The sequence below is a fragment of the Sceloporus undulatus genome, chromosome 4, assembly GCF_019175285.1.
Source record: "Sceloporus undulatus isolate JIND9_A2432 ecotype Alabama chromosome 4, SceUnd_v1.1, whole genome shotgun sequence".
In the NCBI taxonomy this organism is placed as follows: Eukaryota; Metazoa; Chordata; class Lepidosauria; order Squamata; family Phrynosomatidae; genus Sceloporus; species Sceloporus undulatus.
This window is the reverse complement of record NC_056525.1, coordinates 102339332-102365889: the sequence shown is the minus strand read 5'-3', so window position 1 is coordinate 102365889 and position 26558 is coordinate 102339332. Positions and strand designations below refer to the sequence as shown.

The 26558-nt window shown below is 40.1% G+C and overlaps 1 long non-coding RNA gene across 1 annotated transcript in view; it reads right to left on the bottom strand.

The window, feature by feature from the left end:
• LOC121927570 overlaps nt 1–14909 on the bottom strand; it is a 21477-nt gene extending 6568 nt beyond the window's left edge. Inside the window, exons 1-2 of the long non-coding RNA XR_006103272.1 lie at nt 14779–14909; nt 1714–1862 (exon numbers count right to left, since the gene is read on the bottom strand). This is a non-coding gene — a long non-coding RNA (uncharacterized LOC121927570). The remainder of the gene's footprint in view (nt 1–1713; nt 1863–14778) is intronic.
• Nucleotides 14910–26558: the final 11649 nt, after the last annotated feature.

Below are 26558 nucleotides of genomic sequence, written 5' to 3'. Positions count from 1 at the left end.
AAACACAGCCTGATGCCAGCTGAACAGTTTTTTAAGGAAATTCTCTTGAGACCCAAAACAGTAAGTTCTGCAGCTCACCAGGAACTACTGTACCCAGTAATAGCAGTACTTGATCAAAAAGTAGTTATTTAATCTAATGGTTAGTGCCAATTTCTGCCTTCTATGAGCTTTCATGTTCTTCCAGTCAATAAAACATAATGAAGCACTTCTGATCTCATAGTAGTGGGATGAATCCCAGATCAAAGAAATCCTTTTCATGTTCCCGTCATTTCATTATCCAGACTTTTCATTCTATGTTCTGGAAGCCATAGTATTAAAAAAGCTTAAATTAAATGTTGGTTATTTACGTTAAAAGCAGCAAAATCCTTATGGAGCTTACTTCAAAGCATTGAGCTGTCCAATAGACTATGTTTAAAGCCATGCTTAACATCTACCTTTTAAGTGATATGCATTAAAGTATATTTTATGCATAAAACTGATGTAGGAAGTTAGAGAGATTACTTTGAAATTATACTCTTATTGTAGAGGTGATCATATGTTAGAGTTTGGAAAATAAAATCTCATGTCCTGTTCAAAGTTATGGCAACCGGCATTCTTCATGCTAATTTATGTTTACTGAATGGAGACTGATTGACTTTTCATTAACCTTCTGCTACCGGTACAAATAAATCTCTATTGAAAAGCTCTGTTTTCCATCTCCCATCAACTCTGAAGGTCAAAATAATATTCCCTGGGTACTGTAAATCTTATCTGAATAGGGAGCTACACATAAAAGTAACTGATGCTATTCTAGTCCCCTTGGTTCTCCCTGCCCTTTTTTTTTGGCCAGTAATAATTCACTGTCCCACTGTCCTGTGCTATACATTACAAAGTTACTGAGATCCTCTTCTTACTCTCTTAATATTCTTACTCTCTGTACCAGCTTTTCCCACCTTTGAGGTCCCAGATGTCAGTAGAGTACAACTCATATCATCCCCAGTCAGAACATCCAAAGAGCAACAATGGCCTTCATAAAATTGATTAGAATATAGGTGTTAAAGCATGAGAGGTTTCTCTTGTCTATAGCCAGAGCCCAGAGAATGTGAATTCAAATACAGAATGTGATACAATTTAGAGTATTTACAGTATTCAAATAGTTCTGAATCATATTTCTCTCAATCTAGATGTGAATAAATGAAAGCAAGTGATTCTACAGAGAATGGCAATGGAACAAGAGGTGTCACAATGCTCTCAACCGGAAGAGTCAGCTAAACTCTTGTTGGAAGTAGATACGTTTAATATATATGTATGTATGTATATGTGTATATATATATATATATATATATATATATATATATATATATGGAAGTAGGTAAATGAGCAAACATTGAAACTTTCTATATCTATAGGGGATTCCAAAATTAATGTCAACAGTGCTTTTGCTCCTTACATATAAATAAAAGATGAGTACTCTGTTAAAAAGAAATTAAAAGCAAGTATTCTTAAAAAAATAATTTCCACATCAAGCTTTCAATTTGTTTGAATGCCATATTTAAGCCATATTAAGTGTGCTTTACTCTTTTTTTTTCCTCCCTAATCAAATATTTTAGTTCAAATGTTTATTGGCTAATGGTACATGGAAAAGTTTTGTTTAGGAAATGTAAATCAAATAAACATGCTAAATCAGATCACATTCAACTTGGGGGTATTGGAAATTTTTTCCAGAAAACCCACATCACTTGTAGTCAACAACATCTGGGGATGCAAGATCTGCACTCTGGGGGTGCTTCTGGAATACACTTTTATTGTGAAATCAAAGAACCAGATGGTGTTGCTCTCCATTTATTATCCTCCCATGTTTTTCTATGCCTTCTTCCATCTTTCTGCCAAAAGAAAGAAAGAAAAATTATGAGAGTAAAGATGAGATAGCTGCATGATGCCTTTTGACTGGTAGTGCTGTCTGTCTTGAAGTACCCTAGGATTTTTGTTTTATGATCATATATTACCTCTTGCCCAAAAGCATCGCTGCCCAATTACTGTAGCATAATTCATCCATCGCCATCCACATCTATATATAGTGGGAAAGTTTTTCTGAGCAAAAGTCTTTACATGAAAAACTTTGCAGTGTTTTCAAAGGAAACATTTCATTTCAGATCTCCATACATCTTGAAACTCAAACATTAGAAAACCAAACACAGATGATAAGAAAGGTAGAAGAACCACTGTTATATATTGCCCCTTACATATTTATGCTGAAATGTCTTCTTTCAGATGCAGCAACAGCAGATGGAAGAGTGAATGGATGATATAAAAATCAAGATAACTCCTCCAGCAGGAAATACTGTTATCAATTTTGCAAAATACTAATTTTCAGAACAAACCTCTTTAGTTCTCATCCTCCTTTATTGATCGGAAAAACCAGAAATGGAGGTAGGAAGCAGGTACGTGGGCTTCTTTAACAGTAAAACACAAAGTATTCTACAGCCTTCACTGGAAAAATATTTTTTAAAACTAGGTACGCTTGAGCTAGGAAAGAAATAAGCTCAAACATGTGCTTCTGAGCCACAAGGGAGTAGACTTGGACAGCCGCCCTGTTCCTTCTCCCTGTCATTACTTGAATATGGACAAATTCAGGCAGCAAAGCAGGTAAATCTAAGCATAGTAACATGAGCAAGATCAGAGGAAGAGAATGCAGACAAAGAACTTGATCACATGAAGTTTTAAATCTGCTATTGAAACTAGAGAATAGAGCTTTTGGCAATAATTATTGTTCAACATTGTGGCCATTTCATTGTTGCTTTGCTGTTGTTAGAGCATCCTTTTTCATTGATGAGGAACACCCAAGGTCCCAAAAACACTCCTGTTGCACTTGTCCTCAAGTGTGACAATTTCTCGCAGGTCATTTCTCATATTGGGCAGACACGGTATCAGTGTCACTTCCCTCCCCACTTCGGCTCCCTATTCCAGAGCAATCTAGGTTTTTAAAACATTTTTTTCTTTTCTCCTCAACCCCACCACCAACACCCCCCACCACCACCACCACCACCATCATGTGCCAAAGGAGAAGTGTCTTCTCGCAAGGAGAGAATGCCATTTTTCCTTTGGCAGGATGGGTGGAAATGGAGAAGCCACTTCTCCTCCCTATCTGCCAAAGAAGAAATGTTAGACTCTCCTCATGAGGAACATTTAAAGGTATAGCTGTTAGTCTGCAGAATCAGTATGTAGAGAAATCTTGTAGCACCTTTGAGACTAGCTGAAAGAAGTTGGCAGCATGAGCTTGCCTAGACTTCCTCTACTTCCTCTCCAAGTGCATCTGATGAAGTAGACTTAAGTATACGAAAGCTCATGCTGCCAACTTCTTTCTTTCAGTTAGTCTCAAAGGTGCCGCAAGATCTTTCTACATACTGATGAGGAGAGACTGTCATTTCTCCCTTGGCAGATTGTGTGGAATTGGGGTGGAGAAGCCATGCTGGGTAAGGCAAGGAGGCAGAATGAGAAAGGGAGTGTGTCAGGACCCTCGATGGTGTTAAAATCCCCATTGCACCATTGAGGAGAGGTATAGAAACGAAAACTTCCAATCCATTATGTTTTTGTTCTCTTTTAATAATGTGACTGCAGCAAGACTGAAGCAAGAAAGAGGCTCATGTGTTAAAATCCATAGTTACTACAGTATTCTGACAGCTAGCTGCCTGAGTTGAATGACCCCCTCATCCCTGTTCCATACACAGATGCTAACTGGATTGGCATTTGTATATTTCTTCAGCACTGGCAGCTTCTTTCTCTACACCTGAGAGAACAGGCTAATTTGATGCCAGGCCCCTATGCCACATGCAACTCCTCATGAACATTTCCCACTCTTCAACATCAGCCTCCTGTGGCAGTAGCTTTCCTCTACTGAACGGCGGGAGAGCTGCAGTGATGGAATGAGGACAAAGAAGCCAAAGCAATCAAGATTCTGAGACAGTTTTGAGGAGAGGAAAGAAGAGCATGAGCTATTCTCAGAAGGTACTTTCCCATTAGGTAGACTCTTCCATGAGCCTAAACTCTTGCATTTCTTTCAGTTTACCAAGAAGACTTCCTTGCATATAAAATGAAACTCACAAGAGGAGGAGTAGCACGTTTCCTAACACCAAAATTCAGTTTTATGTACAAATGTCCAATCTATTCTGTTTTAAAATGCTTATGTCTTATTTGTCTCTTTCAATTGTTGCATGCTTTAATTTGTTGACGTTGTTTTGCCATCAAGTCATTTCTGACTTATGGCGACCCTAAAGCAACCGTATCATAGGTTTTTCTTGACAACTTTCCTAAGAGGGGGTTTGCCACACTGACATCCTCTGAAGCTGAGAGAGTGTGACTTGCCCAAGGTCATCCAGTAGGTTTCCATGGCTAAGTTAGGATTCAAACCCTGGTCTCCCAGGGCCGTAGTCCAGTGCTCCAACCACACTGGTTCTCTTTTAATTCATGTGTTTTAACTGATGTTGCTAAATTTTGATTTCTTGTTTTCCCTGTCTCAATCCATGAGGAGAGGTGGGTAAGAAATAATAATAATAATAATAATAACAACAACAATAACAATTCTACACAATGCTCTGTGTAGCAACCCTAAAATTTTGTACAAAACATTTTTCAAAAGTCACATCAAGCTATTCCAGCAGCAAAGTAAACGTACAGATTATCTCTGTTGATTAATCAGACAACTTGGTACAGTATAGGAATGGCTCTGGTTGTACATATAGGTTTGCAACATGGGTTTGAAATACTTTATGATTGCTAATTCATCAATGTTCTTGGTAGTCACTTGCCAGAACTACATGCACTTTGTTTTTGTCAAAAGTAAGCAACAACAATACGACAGAAAGTGACAGTTCTATATATTAATAGCTCATCCACAAAGGAGTCATAGCTCTTACCTGTTTTGGCATAATGATAAGTCAAAACAATGCCATTTAATCTGAAATAAAGGAGTTTAGAATGGAGTATATGGTCACTGTTCTGCTTTTATCCTCCTAACAGGAAACCTCGGAAGTGGGTTAGAGATTAAATAACGAGTGATTGAATCAGTTTCATGAACTCAGGCTCTGAATATAGATAATTAACTTTGAGCTAAATATGAGCTAATTTAGCTTTGTAGAACTTGACTTGTAAAAACTCCCCCCCCCCCATGTCAGAAATGGTGTGTTTACAACCTGATAATTGGCTGTGGCCATTACTTTGGAAGAGATCCATATGTGTTGTGACTCAGTGAATAAATAAGATTCCAATTATGTGATTTTAGTTTATTTTACCCTGTTTAAAGAATGTATGGGCTACACTTTCATTCAAAGAAGAAGGGTAAGGATTTCATGGCAATATGCATAGCATCTTCAAGTTAAACATTAAACAAAAATACATAAAACTGAAGATTCAATTATTTCATATGCCTAGAACAAATACAAAAGTGTTTAACCTGACACAGAATGTCCCTCCCAGTCTATTCAAGAACGTATGGAAAGAAATTTTGTTTCAGTAATAATTTTTGTATACCACAGCCATGCCTTTGTGGTAATACCATACATTACAGAAAACATATTATACCCATGTAGGCTTTTAAAACTATTGTATATGTTTTACCATTCCCTCTCCCTTCCTCTTTGATACAGATATTTCAAGATATATGTGCCCTCCAGTTAATAAGAAAATTTGAAATGCAATAAACAGACATGTGGTACTCAAGGTAAGGCAAGACCTGCTGTATTCATGGAATGTTCCTGTACAACAGTTTTAATTACAAAACATGTTTGAGAACGATACATCAGAGAAACTATGACATAAATTTTACCATAAACTTTAAGCAGCTCTTACATTGCAAAAACCCTTTGGAGTCAGAGCTTATCTTTAGAGATGGTCTGATGTCTTTAGCTTAGTCTGATGTCTCCACAAAACACATTGATTTATAGCAGGAATTGGGAACTTTGTTCCCTCTACGTGATTTGACCCTAAATTTCACCTGAACAGGATCAGACATATTCCAAATATAAACTCTCAGAATAAGTAAAATGAGCTACTTTAGTGATTAGGGCTACAATTTACTTCTAAGCAGACATAGGGACTGAACATATGGGCCAGGAAAGCAAGGGCTGAATTTTTTTGTTTGTATAAGCCAGATTAACTGCAGGAAGAGCAGCTGTAGAACTGGGAGAGTAGATGGGAGAGTGGAGTCACTACACTTGCAGTAAGGCATCCACTGACTGCTCCTGACTTTAACATGTTGCATTTCTGCACCACCTTTGTGGGAAAAATGGAGTATTCCTGTTTGCTGTGGCACCAGTAGGGAACACTGGGTGACACTTCAGAAGTGGGGTGAGACCTGGTCGGGTCCTCCTCCTGCTTCAGGGTGAGAAGGGGTGAGTGTGCCTCCCCAGGCTTTGCTATACTGGTGGCTCCCTCCCAAGGATGCCAACTTCATGGCAAAGGAAAAGGATGAATGCACCCTTTTGGCTGCCGTTGCCACCCCTGGCAGCCTCCCTACAGGGGTGAGACTTCACTGCCTGTTTGCCACTTCAGGAAGCAGATAGAAGATAACACATTTGAAATATTTGCCCATGTTTAATTTTTCAGATCTTCCTCATATTCCTATATACTTGTCCTACCATTTCATAGACTGAGGGGATTGTGTCAGAAGGTGCCATGAAAAAGTAGCACATTGTGAGTTATTTAAGATAACCATCATGATATTTTTATTGCTCTGGGTGTATTTTTCCTGCACCATCTCAGGCAGCAAAGTATCTTGGGTGGCCCTGAACGTTTTAGGGGAAAGTCTCTTAACCTCTGGTAAAAACTACATCAGCTATGCAGCCCTGATCGTAGCTTCTGGGAGCAACTGTAGATCACAGTTAAAGAGTCCCCAGTATAAATAAATATAGAGAAATATTAAGTTTAGGGCTATTTTCTTAAATTTGTTTAGGTATGTTCTACAGCTACTGCCTGAGTATTTCTTTTTTACATAAGTAGTTGTATGAGATGCTATTAATCAGCTAGGAGTGTGTATAAATACATACAACAGCCACTCCTCTTATCAAAATTAATAGGCTGATCTGAAAAAAGGTCCCTTCCAGATAACCTAAAAATATATCCCTGGGTTTTCCCACCTTTCCACCACAGTAGCAGCAACACTAAGTGTTTCCCAGAGTAGAAGAAAATGCAAAAACAACATCTGGAAAACTCTAGGTCAAGATGAAATGTTAGTTTCCCCTATTCTGCTCAACAGCTTAAGTAAGTGCACTTGTGCTTCCCATCTGGTATATAGGAATATATATGGGGGATGGATGTGGACTTGCACATGTTACTTTGAAGATGTGAAAAGTGAGTATTTGAGCATTTTCAGATCTACAACTGGAATTTATTAAATACCATGTGTAAATCCCAGTAGAAATGATGTAGGTCTCAGTCAGGGAGCTGGTTGGGTCAGATGACAGTAGATGTAATATATTCTTTCCTCAGCCTTGGGAACCCATTGTGTTGAATAAAAATTGACATCTAGGCATAGAAACCCCCAAAGGCAGGCAAAAGTACATCCAGTTCCTGTGAAGAAATGGAGTAACAACTTCTAAATGTACCAGATAAGGATGGAAAAGTCGTTAATGGAACAGCTGCTTGAAAGCTGATGTTAATGTTTTAAATTTCAAAACAATTTAGTTACTACTAGATGAATGACTGGCCAATTCAGATACAATAAACCACAGTGTTTTGTTTGTTTTCTTGCTTGCTTAAGGAAGAAGTGTACCAACCAAAGCTTCTGTCCAAAGCTTCAAGGAGAAAGCATGTTTCCTCTAATTATCCTGATATTTCTCTCCTACAGTTGGATGTCTTCAGAGATTGTGCCTTGGTGATCAGATTTGCAAATTAACCCTGAGTTCACTTTCAATTATACAAAAAGCATGCTACATCCAAGATATGTAGCTGATGAAAATCACATAGAGTGACTAACAGATACCTTTCACACTGTTTCTGAAAATTTGTCAAGCATATTGTTAAATTGGATGCAAAGACAGGAATTATCTTACACACCTGTATGGATCTATAACAGCAATAGGATAGAGAAAGGATGTCACCTCTGACTCAAAGCTTGGAGTCTTTAGACTACATCAGGGGTAGGCAACCTTTTTGAGCCGGGGGCCGGGTTGCTGTCCTTCAGACAACTGGGGGGCTGAAGCCAAAAAATAAATAATTAAATATTGTTTAAAATATATATATATATAAACCAGGACAAATGTAGGACAAAATTTTCAAATGGAAGACACTTTTTTTAAAAAAAATTGAGGACACGCGAAAAAATTTGCTGATTTTTTAACAAATGTTAATATAAATGCATGTTTCTGAGGCTTCTATAGACAATTGCCTCCCAAAGGTCCCGGCGGCAATCGGTGGCAGGACCAGGCTGGGGCCAGTCCCAAGGCCTCGCCGGGCCGCATCCGGCCCGCGGTCCGCAGGTTGCCTACCCCTGGACTACAGCATCCCCCACAAAACATGACCAAAAGTGTGGTTTTTTCCAAGCTTTCCAAGCTATTCTCTATCATTTGAATAACCCCACACTCAGATCTATAAGAGCCAAATGATAAACTATGCTACTGTGGGCAGTAGATTTTTTTTTATATACAGGTGGATAACAGGCCAGGAGTACCAGTTCCCTCAAGTTTTAATTTGAGCAGAAACAAGTTTGGTGGGGGAAATTTTGTAAAGATTTTGTTATTCAGGTAATTCAGCTGTTATTTACTTTTACTTTTCCTAGCCATACTATTTTATGGTATTATTTTTTAAATGAACTTTTTGCTGCAATGTTTGTGCCATGGTGCTTGATTTAAATTTCTACGTGATTTCCAAAGTTATTCCAGGAGGCTACATATTTAAAGCAGAAATGCCCTCCCACACAGGAAAGAAGTTTCTCATCTTTACTCTGACGCTTGTCCAGTAGAAATATGGTACTGGAATGTGAAAAGCAGTAAGCTCCCAATGTGGGCTTTTAACTTCTTCAATAATTGTCTAGCCATGGTGCTGGAAAGGTAAGTAATTTATTCTAAGTGCTCATTCTTCAGTGCACACTGGAGCTGCCTCTGCATTGCTACTGTAGGTGGTAGACATTGGGAAATGGTTTTCCTCTTTAAGAACAAAAGCACTGTTTGAATCATAGGTTTTAGAGGGGGGGGGGAAGCTGTAGTGTGTAGAGACACTATAAATGGAGGTTACATTTAAGAAAATCAGATTGCTGAATTTGGCAACAGCACATTCTTTCAATGCCTTACTCCCAAATGAATTGGTTTTTTCTTTGTCCTCAAGCATACAAAAAGAACATATCTAGACATTACTTACTATTAAGTAACAGTTTCAAGGCTGTGCAATGGTAATGAGGCCCTGCCCACTTCGCTTGTCTTCACTTTCTGTCCTATATGTTGGGTGGCTCACCTCACATTTATTTGGACGTGGGGAGAATCAATAAAGTTAAGAGGGCAATAAAATACTGTTTGTTAGATCTGCATGTTATGGGAAATGAGATGTCTTCATGTTAAGAAGCAGTATAGATCTAAGTAAGGAACATTGAAGAAAAGATGAGAGGGCTGCTATTGTTTCCATGCCCTGCTTAGAAGTTGTCTGTGGCTAATCTGACTAAATACTTTGAAAACAGTACTGGCCTAGATTATCCTTTTGCTCTGATCTAGCAGCTCTGCTTTCAAGCTATGGCTACTTCTGAAGGTGAAAAAATTGGCCCCTTAACACCAGTAAGCAAAGAAGCTTCGGGAATTGATCTTTTCTGACTTTGTTTAAGGGGCACACTTTCCACCCAGATCTAAGCATTAATTGAGGAATTATGGGGGCATGACTGATACCCACCTACTTTTGCTTTGTTGCTAGAATGAGCCATCTCCCTACATGCTCTGGCTGTATGTCACTGGAATTTGGCTTTTTAGGAGCTATATAAAGGTGTTTGTTGATTTTTATGTATTATTACCCATCTCTGAGTACTTCACATGTAAAAAAAACCAACTATGAAATTAATCAGGTTGCCATAATTTGACAGGCAACTTGAAGGCATGCATACGCGCACACACACAATGCATTTGCTTTCTTCCAGAGTAGCCAGAAAACACACACAGTGTTATCTGTGTTTTCCTTTCTGATAGAATTCAAGACATAGCCATGTTAGTCCGAAAAAACAGTATGCAAAAGGATCTTGTAGCACTTTTGAGACTAACTGAAAGAAAGAAACAGGTAGCATGAGCTTCTTTGCAGTGTTATCTGTTTTACCTAATAAACCTGAAGGGTGAGTTAAGTAATCAAAAGTCAATAAATGAGAGTATTGTTTATATAAACATGTTTATATGAACAAGTCTATAGGAGGTGAGAAGAGGGCCATAAGGAACTTGGATAACCCAGCACCAATTAACATTAATTTTATGAAATCCTAGATGGACAACAGGTGCCAGTAGAAAAACTGTAGAATATTCATGTGAAATATATTCATGTTAAATGAAGTCCAAGATGTTCAATCCAATGCTAAAATTGTTTCCATGTCCTGCATGAGACCTTTATGTTTGGACTACACATTCCAGCCATGTGTTTTTCTACTGAAAAAACTATCAGATTTCCCAATGATGTCACAGACCTACTTTATCAAATGATTTAGATTCACTTATGGGAATTTTAATTAACTACCATTTACTTCTTCATTGACTACTGCTAGTCATTCATAACTGTCAACTGCTGGCCTTGCTCAGTCACTAATATTAGCATTTCCCCATTTCAGTATGGAGTATGCTTACATCTGCAAAAATAATAGCTGCTGGTAAATAGAGGCCTGAAGAATTGAGCTGAGTGGGTGATTTGCTAACAAATTTGCGTGCAGTGCTTTTATAGCCCATGCATATCAGGTATTACCATTAGATAGATAGATAGATAGATAGATAGATAGATAGATAGATAGATAGATATTTCTGAAGTTCTTTTGTTATAAAGACAACAGTATAAAATATCGACACCTGCACTAAATGTGAGGAAGGAGATAAGAACATGGTATACAAGAAGGGTTGTATGCACACTTGGCAGTCCTGATAGCACCTGGGTTCCCAGTGTTTTGCTAGGACTTAACTCAAAACACCCCATTCACCACTTCATTTGTGAGTAGTGCATTAAAAAACAATTTTGATTGGGGCGTGTGTGCAGCAAAATACCTTTATTCCAGGATAAGGAAAAGGGGCAGTTAATAGAGCTTAGTTACCATGGCATGTTCACACACACACGTACATACATACATAAATATACACACTTTAAAAAGTACTACTTGTGGTGGAGTTGCAGCTGGAGTGGAGCTCCAGCCTCCCTTTCCTCACAACCCAAGAATGCCTTGGGCCTGTAAAGGATGACAGTTGCTTTACCAAAATTAGGCCTACAGCCCCCCTGAGAACTGTACTCCACATTTCTGAAGCAATAAGCCCTCTAATTCATGCAAGATGTTGCCTGGGAAAGAGTTTGTTCCATCTCTCTTTGTGGAAAGAGGTGTAGGCACTGTGACCTGTACATCTAAATGCTCAGGGGTTTGGCATAAGACTAGCAAGCTCAAATTCATCCCCTCTCCACTCACTCTGTGAATACAGAGGTACAGTGGTGAAAACAGGGCTTAAGTTGAGCAATGTTGAACTGTATTTTGGGTTGCATTTTTACTTTCTCAAAGGTTTTTTTCCCTTTCTTTTTTCTTTTTGCTAAGTAGCGATATTGACTGCATTGTACTTCTTATTCCTTGTGCCTAGTACTTGTACTTCTTAGTACATTTTGAAGTGATTAATATAATACTAATACTTCTTGCAACTTACATAGAAGTGGTTTGCATTTCAGGCTTCTTATACACTCTGAGTTTGCATGGATGTATATCACCAGGTGTTCCTCAATGAGGAAATACCAAATTGTGACCAAGGCCTTGAATGCACAGGCCAAAAGTGCTGCCCTCCAACTCTCATTCTAGCATCGTTCTATTCAGACAATGCGTGTCCCAAATCCTGGTTCTGATGCAAACAGTCAGGACAACGTCTGGCATGCTCCTTACCAGAATTGGGATATAACACCCTTAAAATGACTTTTTAAAACTTACCTGTTACTCTAGATCTTTCAGAAAAATCCAGAGCCCTCTGTTCCTGCACCAGAGGGGATGTCTGCACAGACATCCTATTGAGCCACCTGGTACATCTGCTGCCACTGTGGGTCACTTGAGGCAGAATGAGGCATCTAGACATGTGATCATCACTGGGCAACTTGTTCTGACCTCAGATGTAAGCACCTATGGTGATGGTGGATACACTGGTGGCTAAGCAGGATGCCCATGCAGACCCAGAATTGTGTTGGTGGTTGCTTGAAAGTAGGCTAGAAGGGGCTGAGATCCCCCCAAATGATCAAACAAATCGGATCACCAACCAAGTGTCCTCTGTAGCTGAGTTCCCTCAGGAATGATCAATCAGAATTGTACTAAATGATCAAGCACACACATATAGTAAGACAGTTATTGTAGCGGAACCCGCCTTGGAATACAATGACTGCATGGTATCTATGCACACACTTATTTGGGAGTAAGCTATGGATGGGAGAAATAATTTACCCTCCCCACAACAGTGCCCAACAGCTGATTTTCCTTACATCAGGCATAGTAGATATACACTCACTGGGTGGCCTTGGGCAAGTCATACTCTCTCTGCTTCAGGGAGAGGCAAAGGCAAACCATCTCTGAACAAATCTTGTCTGTGAAAGGGTCACCTTAGGGTTGCCAAAAGTCTAAAACAATTTGAAGTTAAACAACAACAACAACAACAGTTTTATATTCTCTGTCTGATTTATATCATTTTTTTTCTCCAACCATGAGACTCAAGGAGGCTTAGAATAATTCAAAATAAAAATTAGCTAAAATGTTATGTTACAAAGAGGAAAAAACAATTAAACAACAGTATTATTAGTGGCATGTATTTAAAATCAATTTAAAATACACTCAAATCATCATTTAAAAAATTCAAGATAAAAAACACACCACACCACTTTCATCCTTGTCCTGCCAAAAATCAAAGGCCTTATTAAAGAACATGTTTTTAAGATCGGTTCCCACCTTCCATTTCTAAAACAAATTATGCCGCAGTCAACAGGATCTACTTGTAAGCTGATGTGTCTAAGATCTGGGAGCTAAAAGTGCAACATTCCTATTTTTAAAAATTCAGCCAGTGTTCAACACTTTGCCTGGAATCCTCCTGGGGCACAAATATCTTAAAATTTTAAGAAGAACATTTATTAATACACCTTACATTAATAAATTACAAATATCGTTTTACAGTTGTTAAAAATGGTCAACACTGAATTAAAGCTATGAGAAAAACTGTAAGTCAAAAAATAGCATCACTGCCATTTAACAATTAAAAGAACAATTTTCCAAACTGTCGTTGACATTTTTAAGGCATTGGGGTAATGAATAGACCCCATACCTTAAATTATCCCCTACTTTACACACATATACACACATAGCACATCACAGCACATCTCTCCTGGGAAGTTCAGAATATAGGTGGGAGAATGCTTCCCTACTTAAAAACACACCTCACGGCATGTCAAGAGGGCTATGTTAGCCAGCTTTCCACTGCTAAGATGATTTTGACATGGAGGATTATCAAATCATACAATCTTCCACCTACATTCACTCATGATTAAGTCCTGGGAGAATTGCACCACATGCTCGTCTTTCTTTGTTTTCTTCCCCATGTGCCAAATGAAGAAAACATGCGTGAAGGAAGAGTGGCATGTGAGAGAGTCAATATTTTGAACTGCCTGATTGAAAAAAGTTCATTATCATGAATTTTGTTATATTTAACAGTGAAGGCTTCATATTTTCCTGAAAGACTCAAATGACAAAAATCATTCATTTCTTGGTACGTGATTCACTTTTTGGACCCTGCTATAAGAATGTCTTCCCAAAAGACCTGGCCAGCAGGAGGTTGGTTTTACTTGGACAGCATTTTTAAGTAGTAAAAAAAAAAAGGGGGGGGAATTCCCAAAGACTTTTGTTTCTTTTGTTTCAATGGATGAACCACAGTCTTTTCCACTTCCTCTTTAATGTGAAAGCTGGAAAGTAGATCATAAAGATAAATTCATTCACTTTAAAACTGTAGTTCAGGCATAGAATCAAGATGGAAAAGTAATTTATTGAGAGTATAGAAGACTTTGTGGGAAAGTGTACTATTTAACATTCCAAAGCACTACTATTGTTTTGCATGCTTTACTGGATATGTAGATCTGTTTATAGAACTACAATAAGAAAACAGGATTACCCTTGCTATTTTAGAACATGTTTTGCACTAAATCACTAGGTGAACTGATATATTGCAAATTTATATGAGGCCAGTTCTGGATTGTCATAAACCTGGTTTTGCCATGTTTTAGCTGCATTCTAACTAGAACCCATTTGGACCATCATTTGGCCTGGAATTCATACTTTCATTTTATTTTGTTAAAAGCAAGTTTCTAGTGTTTGTAGAAGCATAATTATGGGACAAACCATACATCAACTTAGTTTTCTAAGAAACAAACATTTTGAGTGTGCTTAGTGAGATCTCACACAGTATGGACAGAGGTATTTAGAGATATACATTAGCCAAGCCCTACCGCAGTTGCATAAAACTAGATGGGAATTATGTCACTAGTCACAAAAATTCCATAGTAAGCGCTTTCTGCTACCTATTGCAAGCATTTGTGTTACAGAAAATGGCCTAGAATGCCAGCTGTCCAGATAGTCATACTCACTGGTTGCAGAAGACTAGATGTGAGAAATGAAAGCAAGGACGTAGCTAGAGAGGGGGTTTGGGGGGTCTGGTCCCCCCCCTTCAGGCCTGGGGGCATTCAAGCTCCTTCCTCCCCCCCCCTCCTCCTCTCCATTAAAACCACGGAGCTCGGAGAGGGAAAGGGGGAAAGACAAAGCAAGCTCTTTCCCTTTCGTTTCCATAGGAGTCTGGCTTCCACTCCAACTCTGCAACTTGAGTACTTTATCATACTAGGCTGTTGTAGAGTGATTGCCATGGCAACGTGCTGTGGGATTATGGGTGTTGTAGTTTAGTGACCTCCCCCATCTCTCTATCTCTGGCTGAGCTTTCCAAATGCCCCTCACCAAACTGCAAAGCCCACAATTCTATAGCATGGAGGAATCTACACTGTTGATATAATACCCTTTGACACCACTTTAAGTGTTGTTGCTCAATTCTGTGGAATCCTGGGATTTGTATTTTTACAAGCATTTTTTTCCTTTCTAAAAGAGTACTGGTGCCTCACAAAACTACAAATCCCAGGGGTTTGGGGTTGTTTTTTTTAGTAGCCCTGGAAGTTAAAAGTGGTGTCAAACTGCATTATTTCTACAATGTAGTAGCTCACAGTGTTGCCACTGCTAAAGTTAAAACAGAATATAGTTCCATTACAGTGCATTGTGATCTGGGTGGTTGTTGTTGTTGTGTGCCTTCAAGCCCTTTCCAACTTATGGCAACCCTAAAATGAACCTATCCTGGGGTTTTCTTGGCAAGATTTGTTCAGAAGAGCTGTGCCATTGCCTTCCTCTGAAGCTGAGAGAGTGTGACTTACTCCCCAAGGTCACACACTGGGTTTCATGGCTGAGCTGGAAATCAAACCCTGGTCTCCAGACTTCAGAGTCATAGTCCAACACTCAAACCACTACAACAAATTTTACATTGTGGGTCTTACATGACAAATACCAAAACCCATACATTTGCAGTAACTTTATTAAGCCAACCTGCAGCAATAATCTACTTTGAGACTGCTTTGAGACTGCCCTGGCTGGCTCAGTGCTAGGGAATTCTGGGAACTGTATGGTACAAACACACACTGCAGCCAGGAATTCCACTTGTGGACATACATCTTTCCCCTCTTCATCCCTTGGCCTGTTGGCCTGTTGGACTGTCTTGTTTATGTTTTAATGATATCCAGTGCATTATTGCTGACCTGCCATGTTTGTTGCATAACCACATCGTATGTTTTTCTGAGCGATGTGATATTAAAATAGTTTAACAGTTTTTATATTGAGTGTTCAAGATGGATGTGTTTGTGATCAGAAAGAAAATAAGTTCTGACAGCAAACTAAAAGAGGTAAGCACATTAAATGTATCACAACTTCATTATAGGAAAAGAAGTGAAAGTTGTCAAATTGGCATATAGAAATAAAATTATTTGTAGTGGAAGAATTATATTTTAATCTTTTGAAGTCTTTTATTACTGTACTCACAATTACAATAAAAGTGTAAATCTATAGTGTAATAAAATATACTAGTTTGTCAACTGGTCAATGAGAGGCTAAGTTAGTTTTACGTTTTAATATACAGTCCGTCCTTGCCTTACGTGGGGGATCCATTCCGGATCCCGCCGCGTAAGGCGAATTCCGCCTATGCTCGAGCCCCATTGGAAACAATGGGGCTCATGCGCGGCAGCACGGGAGCGCGTGGGGCGCAACAGGCGTGCACGCCCATTCAATTGAATGGGACGCGCTGCCCCTTCCGCCCCGTGCATGCCCTGCGGCTTGAGCGCATATACTCAAGGCTGCGTATGGCGCGCCCGCGTATGCGCGGGTGCGCTGTATAATAATAACTCTGACATAAGCATTACATTGTTCAGGGACATAGCTGGACCCCCCTTCCATTAGAAAAATGAATGATGTGTGCTGCTGCCCTGCCACACCCAAGCCCCATTATAATGGTGGCACTTAGTCTGGACCCCCCCCCTTCCTAAAATCCTGGCTACGTCCCTGATGAAAGAGGCCAGATTAATTAATTAATTAATTAATTAATCTGGCCATTTTCATTTCTCACATCTAGTCTTCTGCATCCAATGAGTATGACTATCTGGACAATTAATTAATTAATTAATTAAAACATCCACAGAGACCACTTAGAAGTACCCATTTCAGTATTTCTGGAAAATGGCCTGCAATGTTAATCCAAAGCTTTAGACAGGTATATCCTTGATATCTTAAGGTTTGTTTTCTTTTTGGTCTTTATTTCACATCCTCCAGACATTATAGCCGTTTAAAAAAATCTGGGCTCTGTAATACGATTATATTTTGAGCTTGTTTGGAGGTTCTAGCAGGGGAGCGCAGCTATCGTATACCCTTGACCGAAGAACAGTACATGCCTTCTATCTGGGATGGTCGTCCTCTGCCATTGAGTGCGCAGCTTCGGGAGGGATGCACATGGAGCGGTGAGGGAGGGAGGGGACACTCGCCTAGCCAGACAGATCAGCCGAATCAACCCTGGCAATCAATGGGGTGACAGATGTCGCAGCCAGATCGCCCTCACATCCAATATGATTCTATTTTAAAAAATAAATTTGGAGGTAGAGGATCATTTACTGAGATTGAAAAATTCAAAAGCCATTTAATCTAATTCATCCTGTTGGAAATGCTCTTGAGTAAATTATCTGCATCTAGTAACCTAAACTTTGCAATTCTCCAACCTTAGGAGGCTAACAAAAAGCAAGAGGTGGTACTGCAAAAATTTAAGACAAGTAGATTTGGGGCAAATAATCAGCTGGCTAATGTTAAACTTGTTGGTTTTTTAGCACTGTGCCTCATATATTTATACCATTATTAATCACTTGATTCTGGTCAAACGCTTTAGTTCTATTTTAAGTCAATCAATCACTTGAAAAATAAACTTGTTTCCCTTCTTAGTTAGCAAATTTCTAACTCAGTTCTCACCCATGGAACAGATACAGTAGGGTAGGCAACTGAGATGTTGGAAGACAGGGCTGTATATGCCACACAACTTACTCTATGTATCAGAGAATCTAGCTTGCTGCCCTATTGTACAGTGAACACTGTTATCCCATTACCATCATCATGTTAAAGCATATCATCAGTCAAGTCCAGTCCTGTATGCAGAGCGGCAGTGATGTCAACAGTAAAAAGGGGATGCTAGAACTAGATCTAGATTGCTACAAATCCTGTTTGAGTGCTACACTGGTGTAACCTATTCTAGTTTATGCTAGTTTAGATGGCAGTGCTGTGAAGAAAAAAAGCTGTGGAAACAGCTGGTGTGAAAGCAGACCAGCAAACATTTGGTAAAACAGCTGTTCATAGCTGACAGGTTTTGTCTGCCTTCCCTTGACACCACTGCACAACCCTGGGAAGAGTGAATAGTAGACAAGCAAGATCCTGGCTTTTCTCAGTACTCCTGCAAAGAGCCACAGACATCCTGAGCTGACAAATATTTTGAAAGCACGTTAGAAAGTACTCCGCCAATCCTTTCCATCTTCTTTTCTGCACCTTGTTTGAACAGAATGATCAACATTCTTTTATGGGCAGTGTCTCACTGCACAAGAGCCAAACCTATTTACAAGGAAGTGTGATTTCATCTGTCACCAGCTGTCACTTGGTTTTTAAAGACAAAGAGCTGCTTTGGACATAATACCAAACCATTGTCTGGCAAGAAATCAAAGCACTTGGAAGGATTGTTTTATGCCTTCCTTTCTGGTTTGAGGATAAACATAGTTTGCCATTTTTTCCAAATTATTATCTTCTCTTGACCTGACAACATAGGTAAAAGGAAATTAAGTAAGGCAGTAATTTGCACTGTTGTGTACTGCTTATAGAAATTTGGGTGACCAACACTTATGTTTCTATTCCTTTCCTTCCTTCTGTTCCAAGGGTTCAGCAGCAGCTCAGAGTGCTCATCGTCCTGGTTTTGAGAAATTACCATAGAACCCAGAGAAAACTCAAATAGGGCAACTCATGATCAAAAATAAGTTGGACTGGGCCCTGAGGCTCTGGAGAGAAAGGCAACCAGGCTTCATCAAGTAAATCTGCATCTTGTACATTGTAGAAATAATGCAGCTTGACACCACTTTAAGTGTTGTAGCTCCATCCTATGGAATCCTGGGATTTGTAGTCCTTCGGGTCTATAGCCTTTTCTACCAAAGAGTCACAGAACTACAAATCACAAGATTCTGCAGGCAGCCATGGCAGTTAAAGTTGTGTCAAACTGCATTATTTCTACAGTGTAGATGCATTCTGAAAGATCTAAAGTATAACCTCAGGGTCTTCTTAACTACTGATTTTCCTCTCTTTCTACTGCCTTCTGCCTTAGCTAGCATTGTCATATTTTCTAGTGAATCCGACCTTCTCATGATGTGGCCAAAGTACCTCAATTTAACCATCTTGGCTTCCAGCATTCACATTCGTACATGGTGACAGGGAATACAATGGCTTGGACAATTCTAACTTTATCCCACAGTTGTATCTATTTACTTTTTAGAATCTTGTCTAGTTCTTCCATCAGTACCCTTCCCATTTCTAGTCTTCTTCTTCTGATTTCTTGACTGCAGTCTCCTTTTTTTAAATCAATGTATAATCCAAGGTATAGGAAATCTTCAACTATTTCCATTTCCTCATTGTCTGGGGTGAATTTATGTTGACCCTCCATGGTCATTATTTTTGTTTACTTTTGTTTAAGGACAGATTTCTCATCAGGACTATCAAATATAGGGACACTCCCATCTCTGTAACATGCATTTTCCTCCACCAAGTAAACTCATAGGTATCCTCCAGTACCATGGAGACTAAAGACTTATTCTTAGTGAGTTTTATTGAAGTTTAAAATGAATTGCAGATGCTTTGAGCTGCTCAAAGAGTTGTAACTCCCAATTAAGCACAGCTCCAATAGCCTCTTAGGCAGGCCCAAAATAGATCTAAGAGTAAAACTTTTAAAGATGTTTTAAAATTAGGGAACATCTTGTAGGCTCCATATAAAAACTGAGGCACGATGATGGTTTACACACTTGATAAATGCAAAATCTTAGTACTTACTCACATACTAAGGGGTAAAACAGACCAGCAGTAAGCCTCGGGTTGGGGGCAGTGTGTGAGTACGGTGTTTAGACACCACATGCTCTCACGCTGCCTCACGCCACTGGTAAGCCGCAAAGCTGACTGCATGTGTGGTGGCTTTATGGCGTTTCAGCAGTGCAGCATTTACATGCGCTGTGCTGCCAAAATGCCAAAAAGCCTCATTGGCAGCAAGGACACCGTTTTCCACCTCCAAAAGGAGCAGCATTTTGCCACTTCTTTCTGAGCTGGAAAAATGCCAGATTGGGGCTGCAGTGTGCAGTTGCTGTGACCCCAATCTGGCACTCAAAGGGAACGGTGTCAAGCTGCCCCTTTAGGGCCATCTATACCAGCCCTAAGATTTTCTTCAGAGACTTTCCTTCAGCACCTGAAGCTAGACAAATGGAGATGATGGCCTCTGGGTCTTCATCTCCACTGCAAAAATATTTGTAGTTTTGTGAGATATTTAGCCTCTATCAGAGAGCTGTGGTGCCACAACAACTACAAATTCCAGTATTCCATAGGATGGAACCATGACAGTTAAAGCAGTGTCAAACTGCATTTTCTTTCCTGCAGTGCACTAGGCTAGAGCCCAGAAGAGGCTATGGCAGTGATGGTGAACCTTTTACAGATCGAGTGCCCAAACTGCAACCCAGACCCCACTTATTTATTGCAAAGTGCCGTGTCCCTCTGGCTTTCTAGTAGGAAACTCTGGCAAACTCTGTGCTAGGGTGACAGCATGTGTGCCCACAGAGAGGGCTTTGAGTGCCACCTCTGGCACGCGTGCCATAGGTTCGCCATCACTGGGCTATGGGGTATTCCCTTCCAACTCTTCTAATTTGGCAGGGACAGGCCTGGCTTTTCAGCTGCTTTTAAAATGTTCCAGTTTCTCTCTAATGCTCACATTCCCTCTCTTTGTGCTCAGCTTACCACAATTTCTACAAACTCAAAGTGCAAAAGTAGTTTGCACTCAGTTAACTCTGCAGGGAAGAGAGGAGAAAAGGAGGTACATCTCACCCTTCCCAGTAGACAACTGCTGTAGCCTCTCCTAGCCTGTGAATTTTCCCCCATTAATAGGGGCGGTGTATAGACCGCCCCTTTCCCCGATGGATCAGGGCCTCAGCTGCCACAGCGGCAGCCCCGAGGCCCTGATCCACCACTTTTCTAAGCCGCGGGAAAGCAGAAAAAGGGCTTCATGCCCCAAGGACACCCTGACAGCAGCGGAGGAAAAGAGAAAGGGGCCACTCGGCCCCTTTCTCTTTTGTGTTGCTGGCACAGCTGTGTAAAGGCTGTGCCAGCGACACAAACGAAGGAAGGAGCTCCATTTCGGAGCTCCTTCCGGCACCACTGAAGGGATGCCACAGGCGCCCTTCAGCAGCATCAAGACGTCACGTCCGCGCCGCCCCATTTGGAGGTGCCGTGGCCGTGACGTCGTAGTGGCGGAGCCCATGTAGAAAGGGTGCCGCCATTACAACGTACTAGGGTTGTGGGGCATCTGGAAAGGATGCTCGAGGCAACCCTAGTACGTGTGCAGGCTGGCGCTTTGCGCCGGCCTGTATACAGCACCAACATTTCCCATCATGATCATACTCTTACATTGCTTGGCCACAAGTGCCCTGATTTTGATCTGTGACATTTTGGAGGGTATGGTTTTCTGAGTCACCTTCCCTTTCTAGCACTTTCAGTTGTAATCTGATCTCAGAGACGAGGCAATTAAATTAATCGCCATAGACCTAGGAGAGTATCACGCTACCCATTTCCATCCTTCCCTCCCAATCTTGGTGCGGGATAAAAACTTTAAAGAACGGATTTTATTGCACCCTTCTATACCTAGATTGGAGGCACCGTGTACCCAATTTTGGCATCCCATACCCAATCCAGACTTCTCCCATACTTTGCAAGAACAGAAAAGTCCAGTTCTTTCAAAAAGTGTGAGAAAAGTCCAGATTGGGCACGGGATGCCTCCGACCTGGGCATGCAGTATAATCCATCCTTAAAGTTTTCATCCCAAAATGAGGTCAGGAGGGAAGGACAGAAAAGGGCAGTGTGATAATCTTCTTACTCATTGGTTCTTTCTTCAGAAAGAAGAATCAATAATTACCTAGCTTTATGCAAAATCCCCAGCTCTAGCTTTTGACCCATGTGAGCAGTTTCCAAAAATAAATGTCTCTGTGGAAATCATGAGTTTTCATAGTTCCCAGGTTTACAATAACTTGTTATATTATGAACCATTCATTTTCCACTGCAGGAATCTGTCAGTTTGTGTTAATTTTACTGAAAGTGAATGGCTCTGATGCAGATCGACATGGCATGCCTGTGCAGGAAATCTTTAAACATCAGGCCCTTTAAAAGTATACGTATGAAGAAATACTCTAGGTTTAAAAAATGTTCTGTGCATCAAAGTACAAGGCAGGTCATTACAAGTAGAAATACCTATGGAAAGAGGATGTGCTTATTCAATTCACTTAGATTTAGCTTCAAGTAAAATGGGAGAGTTAAAAGGAGGGAGAGTGAACTCTAAAAGCACTTCATAATGCAAACAGAACAAGTGTTTCACATCTAATAATACTTCTGCTTTGGCCTCTAGTCAGCTGCAATACATTATTTTCCTATTGTTCAACCAACTGGTTTGTTTGTTTATGTGATTTATAACTATACAAGAGGAGTCACCTGAATTTTGTGCTCTCATAACACAGCTGTAAGAAAACAGGCAGGCTTGTTAACTCATGGTCTAGTTTGGATATCCTCTGCTCTTTCCATGATTTATGAAGTTAGGGTCTCATCTGCACTGCAGAATTAATGCAGTTTGACACCATTTTAACTGTCATGGCTCCATCTTTGGACTCCTGGTCTGTGGTTTATTGTGGCACCAGAGTTCTCTGACAGAGAAGGCTAAATATTTCAGAAAACTACACATCCAAGACTGGTTTATTTCTGTACTTGAGAATCGCTTTGTAGCTGTCATCTCATTAGTGTTCATTGTTTAGAAGTTTTGACATTGCTTTCTAATCATTACTGAAGCACCACAGATATTCAACATGGAGAATCCCCCCTCCCCAATTTTATTTTCTAAACTTCTGGTAGCCCCACAATACTAAAAAAAAAAAACCCAAAACACCATTTTCCCCATCAGAAATACCAAAGCTTGGTGGTGATTTGCTTCAGAGTAAACCCGTTTTGGTACTCACATTTTCACAAGCACAGACCCAGGAACACACCATAGTCAATGCTGATCATGATGTTACGTGTCTCATGTGACACTCATGCCATCATCAGATTGTGGATGTTTACAATTGTACACATTCAGGTATCTTTACAAACTGGAGCTTTGTGATATAGGAGTCTGTCTTTTCTGTAGGCTTCTACATGTATAGCTGTATATGTGGAAGCCTTGTCTCCATGGGCATCCAACGGTCAACACACAGATGTAACACAGCCTGCTCTTGGCACATCTGTTCATGTACACAATAAGCCAAACACTTAAATAAGGCTTAAGTAGAAAAGAAAGCATAGTGAACTTATGTGGCCGACCATAATTTGTGGAGAAAAACATGATACTGGTGGGCCATGCCTTACTAGTTATTTTTAAGGGTGGATTTAGTCTACCTAGTTATTATGTTTTACTAGTGTTCAGTGCACAGAAACCAAAGACAATATAAATGATAAGGAAATTAAATCACATGGTGTTGTCATGAGTCCACAGGCAACATGAAGGTACACACACATATATATTTTATGACTTGACATGCTGTCTGTAGTTACAATCATGTGCATAAATTATTGGCTCTGCACATACATAAGTACTCATAGAATGATCACAATGCCTTCATATTATCATGGGAGTTAACCTCCTTCTCATTTATTAATTAATTAATAATTAATAATTAATAAAAAAGAATTAAACCCCTGGCCATGATACTTATGCTTTAATCTGGAATACAGTAAAACTAAAGATGCTCTTTTGAAATTCAGCTCTGAAGTTCAAAATCAATTTATTAATGATTAAGATTCAGAACCTGAGCTTTCTATTCCAGATCAAAATCTCCTGTATCAGTTGCTAATTCATGATTCAAATGCAGCCAGATAAGAATGCAAACAGAAAATATTTTGCTAAAACAAATATCAGGTGCAGAAATATCAAGCAGTTCTACCAATTTCTCACAGATGCAGAGGTTGGAGGGGGGTTACTATTTGGGCTACAACTTCCAGAATATCCTAGACTGTATAACCACAGGAAAAGTACATTTTCCAAGCTCTGTTCACTTAAACACTCATAGTGGAATAGAAGAGTGGAAAATGGTAATTCTTTGGACTACAAAATAATTATTCCCATAAGGTAATATTGGCCTTCAGACCAAGGAAAACAGAATGTCACTGTACTCCCCCTCCCAGGACAAAACCTAGCTTATTTGGAAATTCTTTAGCATGGGGTCTTGTGTATATGAACTCAGAAGTACGCCCCAGTGAATCCAGTAGGATTTATTTTCCACGACTTTCAGGTTTAAAGTGTGTGGCCTTGCAGTCTACTTGTCCCAAAGTGAAACTTTTTGAAATAGTTTTTTTCTTTGATGCAAAGACTAGCTGTAATTGGAGAACACAACTGAGTTGCCAGCTGACAAAACAAAACATTTTGTTAAGGAAGCAGCCACCTCTCTGAACAGCAAGCAGGTAGACATTTGCTTGCTGGTGATTACATATCAAGCTACTGCACAGGAGTGGTGGTAGTTAAAAAGTTGGTCACCATAGACCAGGCCTGTACAACATATGGCCCGGTGGCCACATGCGGCCCACCTAAGGATTTTGGGTTGCCTGTGAGGATGGGGAATGACTTCAAGGCTCTTCTAATGCTTGGCCTTCTCCTGCGGAGAAGGCCAGGAAACAGAAAAAGAGGGTTGGCAAATGCTTGCTGAGCACGGCTCCTTCACCATCTGGCTTTCTCCCGAGGAGGAGGCTGGGCGGCAGTGGAGGACGATGGGCAAATACGTGACCTCCGCTGCTACACTTTCTCCTTAGGAGAAGGCTGGGTGGAGGATGAGGATGGGTGAACACTTGCAATGCTTCTCTGCTGCTCTGCTTTCTCTTGAGGAAAAGGCCAGGCAGAGGAGGAGGATGTACTAATTAATACTTAATTTGTGGCCCAAGGAAGTTAACCTATTTTAATTTTGGCCCCTTCCTGCTGCCAAGCTGTGCAGGTCTGTCTTAGAAAAAAGCAAGATATGAGGTAGCCCCAAGTGTTAAGGTCAACTAAGTGTGATTACCCATAACACACTCCATCCTTGAGAGGTGAGAAATATCAAGGGTTCCAGCACTTACCCAAAAATCAGTTTCCTTAGAAAGAGGTCACTGGGGACTTATGCTATTTCTCTAATTATTATAGTCTAAGGGTGCATCTAGATTGTAGAAATAATACAGTTTGACACCACTTTAACTGTCATCACTCCACCATAGGGAATACTGGAATTCTATAGGTTTGTAAAGAACCAGCATTTTTTGTCACAGAAGGCTAAAGATCTTGCAAAACTGCAAATCCCAGGATTCCATAGGATGGAACTACAGCACTTAAAGTTGTGTCAAACTGCATTATTTCTACAGTGTAGATGCACTCTTATACAAGTTCAGTGAGAGCCAGTATGGCATAGTGGTTTGAATGTTGGATTATGACACTGGGAGACCAGGATGCTAATCCCTGTTCAGACATGGAAACCCACTGAGTGAGCCTGTGCAAGCCACACACTCTCAGCCTCAGAGGAAGGCAAAGGCAACCCACTCTGAAATGATCTTGTCAAGAAAATCCCATGATAGGTTTGCCTTATGGCAGTGGTTCCCAACCTTCCTAATGCCGTGACCCTTTAATACAGTTCCTCATGTTGTGGTGACCCGAAACCATTAAATTATTTTCGTTGCTACTTCATAACTGTAATTAAATACCAGTAGGTGTTTTCTAATGGTCTTAGGCAACCCCCAAAGGGGTCCCGACCCACAGGTTGGGAACCACTGCCTTAGGGTCACCTTAAATTAGAAATGACTTGAAGGAACACAAAATGTAAATACAGGCAGCAAAGAAAATGAGGGCCAACAGAATTAACACCCTAGCAAATTCCTGCAGCAAACGAGAGAGATCCAAAGTCCCATGGGATTTTCTGCATAGAGCAAATTCAACTCACTGCCTCCACCAGGTACAACATAGGACTACAGACTTGGCTTCCTTCCCACTTTAAATTTTATTATTATATTGTTTCTGTTATAATTATGTGGATTTGTTTAGGATGAGGGGATAGAGGGGTTTATTTTTATGTTATTTTGTTATATTATGGTTACTATGTTATATATTTTATCTATGTAAGCCTCCTCAACCCTTTGAAAGAGGTGGGATAAAAATAAAATATACACATTTATTATTATTATTATTATTATTATTATTATTATTATTATTATTATTCCCAAAGACTTCTGGATTAACATATTCCTGAGGATGGTGGGAAAGCACTGAGGTGGGCAACTGTCAGGAATTTGGGAAGCTGCATCAGTCCCCTGGGGAAATCCTGGAGAGGCATCATTTTCATCCTTGTGCCTTCCAACATTGAAGGGATCTGCAAAATAAATTTGCTTCTAAATGCCCCCAAGCTATGCCCCTCAAGGGGAAGCTAGGCATCATTTTTGCCATATTTGTGGCAGTTTTCATTCCTTTTTAAAGACCCAGGCAGGC